Below are 8,473 nucleotides of genomic sequence, written 5' to 3'. Positions count from 1 at the left end.
GTGTTAGGTCGCTCGGAACAGATAATATTCGCTATACAAATGTTAGCTCAGTCTGTGAGTTATATTTGTGGGTTTTACAACTGTTGCCTTAGAAACAAAAGACTCATCGACCCCGTCAGTAATTATTATAAGCTTTTGATAAGAATCGTATCATTGAAATTCGATGATAATAATTTATAAAAATTTGTATCTAATAAATTAAATAAAAATAAACTATTTTTTTCGGAAATCTAGTATGATAAATAAAGCTTATTTTTTTTTATTATGCAACATACCCAGAGTTAAAACTGATAAAAAAACCGAAAATTAATTATATAATATAGTAAACACGATGTACAGAAAAGGACGTCGAAATACCTAACACCTGCCTGACCACCCTCCCCCCGTGCGTGCGAAGCCACGGAATGAAAATAATCTGTAAATGTTGAATTATTAGTTTATAGAGAATTAATCAATTAAAACAATGTTTTTCCATATATTTATTTCGGAAACATTAAAGTAGTAGCTTTTTAATCGCTAAAAATACATTTAACTGATTAAATCACTTAAAATTGTAATAAAAATCTATCAATTAAAGGGAATATCGCTAAAAGAATCGCTAGAAGAATTAAAAAGCTTTTAATGACCCAATTAGTTAAATAGTTAGTAGAATAGATAAGGATTATGTCTACGTTTTTATAAAAAGTTAAGTTTAATAGTTATCTTTGTTCGTCATAAATGTATGATCCAGAGATATTCAAACGACTAGTGGTCTCCGCAAAATGGGCCACGCTTTGATCGACTGTACCTTATCGAATGTCATTAGGGAGACATGTGACGTAATAGCGGAAAGTAACTTTATGCCAGCAACTGTACATACAGGCAATCATAGTTAACGTTGTAATATTGAATCTTTAATGCCATTCATTGCTTGCATTTATCAATTTATTTCTAAACTAAGGTCCATTTAGAATTTCAAGTAGTATCTACTTGAAATTCTAAATGTAAGTATTTGTTAAAAATATGCAAAATAATTGTATACATAAAAAAGTGTCTATGTGCGCAATTCGCACACGGCAGAAGTAAGCTTATAATTTAAATCAATTAATGTTTTTCTGTTTGTTTCTTTATCGTAATGCATTTTTGTTTCATCGAGTTTCATACCACGACCATCCTAAAAAATCGATTTTAGTTTTAGTTACTTTTAAATTTAACGCTATTCTAGAATAATATTTGGCGGAATTTACAAAAAAAAATACTTACAGTCAACCTTAGCTTGGGCGGGGTTAATAGCCTTTAACATAATGTATAAACTTCATACATAAAAATACTATACAGTGTATTTAAATTGACTCGTTTAAAATAAATACGTTTAAGACTATAGTGTTATGACTTCGATATACATCTGAATAAACACGGAAACGTGTTTGCGACTGGGTGAGACTGGGTGTATTATCGAGGCGAGACGACGCTTATTAGTGTCGCGCTGCCGATTTCACGCGGATGCGACGCCGACACACCGTTGACAACCTGAATCGTCGTCGCACACCTTACTTTGCAAGTGCACCTCTCTTTTATATAGTTGTCTAACAACCTCAGGCTTTGTACGATATTTAAAAAGATTTCTACTACATTCAAAATCGTTTTAGAGAAACGTAGTTTTACAAAAAAATGCTTTTGGTAGACTGTGTTTGTTACTACTAGAAAAAAATATTTAAATCATAGTATACCTATTATAAAAAGAGTAATATGATTTTTCTACGAAATCGAAATGACGTTATTAAATGACTGTTGATATTTTCATGTGAATTTGAATCAGAAGGATTTCAAAGTATTCATGGCAACTGACTGGCAAAGTTAAAAAATACTATCCCTACTTAATACACCACATATACAAATAATAAAAGTTATCATGTATAGAAAAAACAACACACCCTTAATAAGGATAATTGTTTTGGCCGAGTAAATCAGAATTCCGATTTAACTGGAAATGCTACTAGCATTTACATTATTGCCGCCGTTTTACGCGGTCTTGATTTCTGTAATAATTATTTCTAATCGATTTATAAGGCATATGTTCGAAGTGATTTTTTTTTATTTACACAAATACTCGAGTATGGAACCAATTATGTACACGATTCGTGTACTTTTAATTTGAGCATATCGAGATTAGTTCCCAGTTGACTAATATTGTTGTCGTTATACTTTATTGACTGCTATTCAAAAAGAGTTGAAAATCCAAGTAAACTAGACTGTAATTAAATCATCTTTTAAATTTAATTTCTCATTAAAGTGAAAAATATTTATTACTATGTAAATTGTAACGTAATTAAAATAATCAAAATTATTCATAGAGATTTAGGCTTGTTCATATTTTATTATCGAAATCGGTTTCTAAGTAAAATATGAATGCTTTCATTAACGCTGACTTAAGCCTTGAAGAATTTCTGCTCGTCTGGCACACGCAAGATTTTATCATTAAATAATTATTCAATTATTAATAAAACAAATTCTTTATGTTTGTTTATACAAATATAATTTAGTATAATCTTTGGGCACCCGTTGGCACCGGCTTCAATTTATTCGGACACTTTTTTAATGTTTATCTGTTACTTGTTTTTTAATTAACAAAAAAAGATTGAGTCCTCTTTAAATATTGAAATATAAAGTAAACATTATTATTCTACGTAAACAATTCGTACATTATTGAACATCATATATTTTTTAGTTCTCGGGACACGGTCTAAACAAAGGCGGATACGTCTTTACAAAGCCATCTATTACATTGTACGAGGCGACACAAGTCTTATTTAGTAAAGACATCTCGTGAAGAATCCAAGCGAACGAGGACTGACAGCGCGTCCGTACTATAATTTCTTTGTAAATTAAAGTGCTGCGTTTGTTTACTTTTACTTTTTTTTGTTTAAAATGGGTAAGCAGACTGGCGAATAAGCCATCTGATGGTAAGTTGACACCTCCACCCATACACTGGAGAGGCTTGGCACTGCAAGAAATATTAACCATCCCTTGGTTATATTATGTCTTTCGTGCCTGAAATTACACTGGCTCACTGGCTGTTAAAACCGGATCACAATAATACAAAGTAGCGCTGTTAAACTGTACAATATTTGATGAGTGGATAGTACCTACCCAGACGACTTTTAACAAAGCCCTACCACCAAGTGTCTTACCTGAAACTAAACTATTTTGACGGTAAAACTTGCTATAATTTTATTATTATTATCCAAAGAACTTGCAACTATTTTTTTGTCAAGCTTAGAGATTGTTTACAATAAATAGTAGTTATTATCGACGACCTCCGTGGTCGAGTAGCGTGTACACCGGTTTTCATGGGTACGCCACTCCGAGGTCCCGGGTTCGATTCCCGGCCGAGTCTATGTAGAAAAAATTCATTAGTTTTCTATGTTGTCTTGGGTCTGGGTGTTTGTGGTACCGTCGTTGCTTCTGATTTCCATAACACAAGTGCTTTAGCTACTTACATTGGGATCAGAGTAATGTATGTGATGTTGTCCAATATTTATTTATTATTGTCCAATATGACATTTATAAGAGCTGCTCCTCGTATCTTCATCCGTATTAAATTTTATTTTATTTCCGAAGTCTTGGCTAGCTCTATTTCAAATTTCATTACCAGTGGTTTAGTCCTAATGACTATAATAAGCAGACATATATAATTCCCTATGCATTTATGATATGGGTATGAGTCTGATAATTAATTATAAAAATGCTGTTTCTATTATAAAATTAATGATAGGACATTCGATGATTATAAACATATGTCATGGTAAGCATAAAATATATTTTATGTTCTGCCATTAAAACCCATACATAAATAATAATATATGTACTACGTTCATTTAAAGAATTAAGAGTGATAATCATGGACCGAGTGGTGTTACAAATTTAAAATGTTTTCTCTCAGAGATCGCCTCTCTCTGTGAGCACTAGCACTAAATAAGAGCTAGGAATGACGTGTAACTTATAAACATGATCAAGCTTTCAAAAACAGCATATAAGAATTCTATAGACTATTCTTATATGCCGTTTTTAAAAGTAATATAAAATACTTTTTGGATAACTTTTACATATTCAACTGTATCACTGATACTTTTGTCAAGTGGAAAGAGCCAAGAGGACCCAGTAAATGAAATATGCGTATCTTAACCAAAGAAATGCGAGTTCGAATTAGCAAGCTGCTTAAAATGAAATTAAAAGTGTCGTGCTCGGTAAATACTTATTTCAATTTTTTTTCTTTACGTCAGATTGGCGGACTAGCATGTAGGCTACCTGGTGGTAAGTACCACTGGCTATAGAAATTAATCCTATAAGAAATATTATTCATTCCTCATATCAACAATGCGCCTTGAGAGCGCCTGATGTTCGTTTACTAACACGGGCTCACTTGTCCTAAAAATCCGGACATTTGGCAGTAAAATATGTGATGAGTTTGTAGTATCTATCCCGAATTGCTTGTAAAAAGTCGTATGGGCACCATGTTACTTCGTCCTTCTTTGAATATATACCATATAAATAAAAATAAATAATGTTATATTAATATGACTTTAATATTGTTTGAAAACATATAATACTTTTCATATAAAAGGATGAGAAAAAGACGTACATAATGATATACACGGTGCTCCAGTTTCTTGGTTCTACAAGACAAAGTGTTTTTCATCTCCGGTTTCATCTCGTCTATTGTGGTGCCGTTCAGAGTTTTCTTTACGTTCATTCAACGACACTCTTTTACACGAAAATGCGAATATAAATTTATTTCGATTTTTATTTTATTTGTTTACTTTTTTTCAAACTAAATGACGGTTTCATAACGATGTTTAGTTCCGCAATAATTTTCGCCATTGTGTGGTACCAAAAATGTAGTGCGCCTAAATTGCTGCATTTAAAAACTAATCACAATGTTAATTGTATGGCACATTTTGCCAAAATTATTTAGTATGTCAACTTTTATTCATAAAAACGTTCTAATATTACCTCAGATATCGTGTATCTGTTATCGTAAATATGTCAAAATATTTAAAAAAAAACATATTGTATATATTATTAGATATTTTATAAAAAGCAGTGTCGGTTGATTGTATCCAAACGTTTTTTTAAAAAAGTACACTAATTTAGATCGAGTACTTATTCATAAACTTTTTTGAAAGGCAAAATATGTTTTTTTTTTTTTTTTTTATATTTATTAGATACATTAAAAAACAAAATATAAGCTATAGGTGAGGCGTGCTCTACACATATTTTATTATCAAACGTTAAACGTCCCTCACAGTTAGCTTCTTGTGTTTGGACCGCTTTAAATTGTTCATCAAAATGTCGGTCGGTCAGGTCCTTACATTGTTGCAAGTACACTACGCTACAGATATGAGTGTCTATTCAAACGACAAGGCCTTGCTTGTATAGCCAATGCTCTGGTATTACAATGGTACGATATTGCTAAAGATGCTATCAACGTTGAATGTTATAAGTTTACTTCGCTTGTAGTTGCAATAATATTTATAGACATAAATGTTTTATATATCTTTATTTAAAATATACTTAACCAAGTCTCGAAAGAAGAGGAAACCTGTCAAAAGCATTTTTTAATTGTCATTTTATAAAAAAAATTACGACCGTTTCCGAATATAACAAACAAAAAACCGGCAAATAACATTGATATGTTAATCAAATACAATTAAATAATAAATTATATTATATCCGTGATTTTTTTATCATCTGCATAATCTTTTATTAAATTATACGCCTTGTTACAAATTATAATGCAAAAAATTACTTTTTTTTTTTTTAAATATTATTTAGATCTTATGACTCATATTTATATGTGTAAAATTAATGATTAATTTAAGTAATTGAGAGGATGTAGTTTTTTATTCTCACTTCCTGTCTGTTTTTCATGCGATAATTATGGAAAAAAGAACTTTTGAACTCTAATCTGAGCAAATAATATCAGAACAAAGATAAGTATAAGATATGTTATGTATCTTTTTAGTATCTTGTTTTCATAAAATTAAGAAGAATATTTAAAACATAGCAAGATTCATTGTATAAACTAGTAGTATTAAAACCCTGCAAAGACTGCCTTTACTGTATTTTTTATTGCGAACGGTGGCGATGGTCGTAATATGAGCTACCTGATGGTAAATGGTCACAATCGCTCAAATGCAATGGCGCTGCAAGAAATTTTAACCATTCTTTACTTCGCCAATGCACCACCAACCTTGGGAACTAAGATGTTATGTCCCTTGAGCCTATAATTACACTGGCTCACTCACCCTTCAAACCAGAATACACACAATACTGATATTCTACAGCTGTTTGGCGGTAGAATATCTGATGAGTGGGTAGTACCCACCCAGATAGGCTTGCACAAAGCCCTACCACCAAGATACACATTTACTGTGTGTATGTCGCAGCCCTTTGGTTAAATTAGCCAATAATTGAAACGCCTAGCCACTTTGCTAAGCGGCGCCGTTTAACCGGGGACCTGAATGACATCTGCGAATTTATCTTCCGTTCATAGACAATCGATGTTATATTACAAAATCTCGCTCACTTTTATAAATAATGTTTTTGTTCCATATACCCCATTGAGAATAGATAATGGGTACGTTACCGTAAAGCTTTTTTTATAATATTGTACATACATTATTTTATTTATTATATATAAATATTGAGGATATTAGAAATATCAAGTAAGATTTTTGTATTGCTAATGAATTTTCTTAATCTACCTCAAAAGGTTAACATCGCTATAAATGTGCAACAGCATATTAAAATTCCATTAATATTTTCATCACATTTATCATCCTTGTCGATTTTATCATACTTAGTACAAGCATTAAATAACGTTATATAATTTTCCTTGCCTATAAAAGCGTTAAAATGCTGCTGTGTATATTATACCTCCAAATAGGTTGAAATAGTTATTGGTAGTATTTTTTTTTGTCTGGCTGTACTCTCTAGCTTCTGATAAATTGCACCGATAAATGTGTTTTTACAGCTCCGCACATTTTACCCATGCTGCCTTGCACACTGAGCAGTGCCAGCGATCTTGTCTTGTTTTTCACTTCGAGACGATTACAGCTCGTATTGAAGGCTTAATGGCCGCCATTATTTATTTAGTTAGTAGTATAGTTAGATTACGCAGAGCTTTATTAAGGGCAGGGAAATTTCTGATTCTATAAAAAGCATGCATACTTTATAAAATAGTGTATTATGTGGAATATTTTCAATAAATCGAAGAGAAATCTAATTGTTTATAAGCCCCGAATAAAATGGTGGATACACAAGTGGATTTTGTATCGGCCTTCGTTTTATATTCAATCGTAGTTTGTATAAATAAAACAAAAATATTTTATCATGTTTTCTGAATCAAAAACTGAAAATTTTTAGCATTTCATTATTCATATGCAACAAACAAACACTAGCAAGTAATTTATGCATAGAATGTGTTACAGTGTATAAAATTTGTTCCCATACAGTCAACAGAGTTCTATACGACTTTTACGTTTGAATTCGTCGCCTAGTTTGAATAGATTCGCTGATCCTTTAATATTAAATGTAAAAGATGCAATACGGATTCAAGTGTGGTCAGAGATATAAATAAGTCATTCCCAATTCCAATATACATAGTCAAGTGACATATTGTTGTGGTCACTGCGACACGGGAGTGTGTGATCAGGTGGGTTCTCGCACGAGCGAACCAATATTTACACGCGCTCTGTTGCTGTTCCCTTTTGCTACCACACCGAACTACTACGTTATTTCTTAATAAGAATAAATACTAACTAATTCACAAACACGAGGCGCTCTATACACTCAAGGTTCATAAAATTACAAGGCTTTTTTATAAAACAATCGAATTCATAAATGATATTGTGTTAGGAATGGAATGGCTCTTTCAAAATATATGATTAATAATTTTTAAACCATAATCACATTGAGTTTCTTCCAGCGTTTCTCTTCAAGTCTCAGGTACCCGTTTCATGTGTTCTTTTTTTAAAAAATACCTGATTAAGTTATGAGAAAAATAATTTACAATGCATAAAATTTTCACTACACCGTTTGTGCTTCGAAGTGAGTACAAATAAACTGGCGCGAGATAACACGAGAGTACTATATCTGTACTCGACGTGTTAAATTATCATTTAAATATGATTTACTGCCTCATTTTTAATTAAAAAAGTAAATATTATTCTCAGGGATATTAAAATGACATCGCAAACAAATTACAATGAAAACATACGTGGAACACGGCGAAGTTTGTTGCAAACGAAAGCTAATATTTTCACCGCTGATGTTGCTCTTCGCTAGCATCACAACATACAATTGAATTGTTAACTTAATATACGAACAGACAACTAAACCAAATATAAAATATCAATCGTCATCGAGAACAATTTTTAATTCTGTAAAACTGTTGACTCAATGTTAACATTTTAAATTTGCTTAATTGGAA

Source organism: Vanessa atalanta, chromosome 1 (assembly GCF_905147765.1).
Source record: "Vanessa atalanta chromosome 1, ilVanAtal1.2, whole genome shotgun sequence".
In the NCBI taxonomy this organism is placed as follows: Eukaryota; Metazoa; Arthropoda; class Insecta; order Lepidoptera; family Nymphalidae; genus Vanessa; species Vanessa atalanta.
This window is presented reverse-complemented; position numbering follows the sequence as displayed.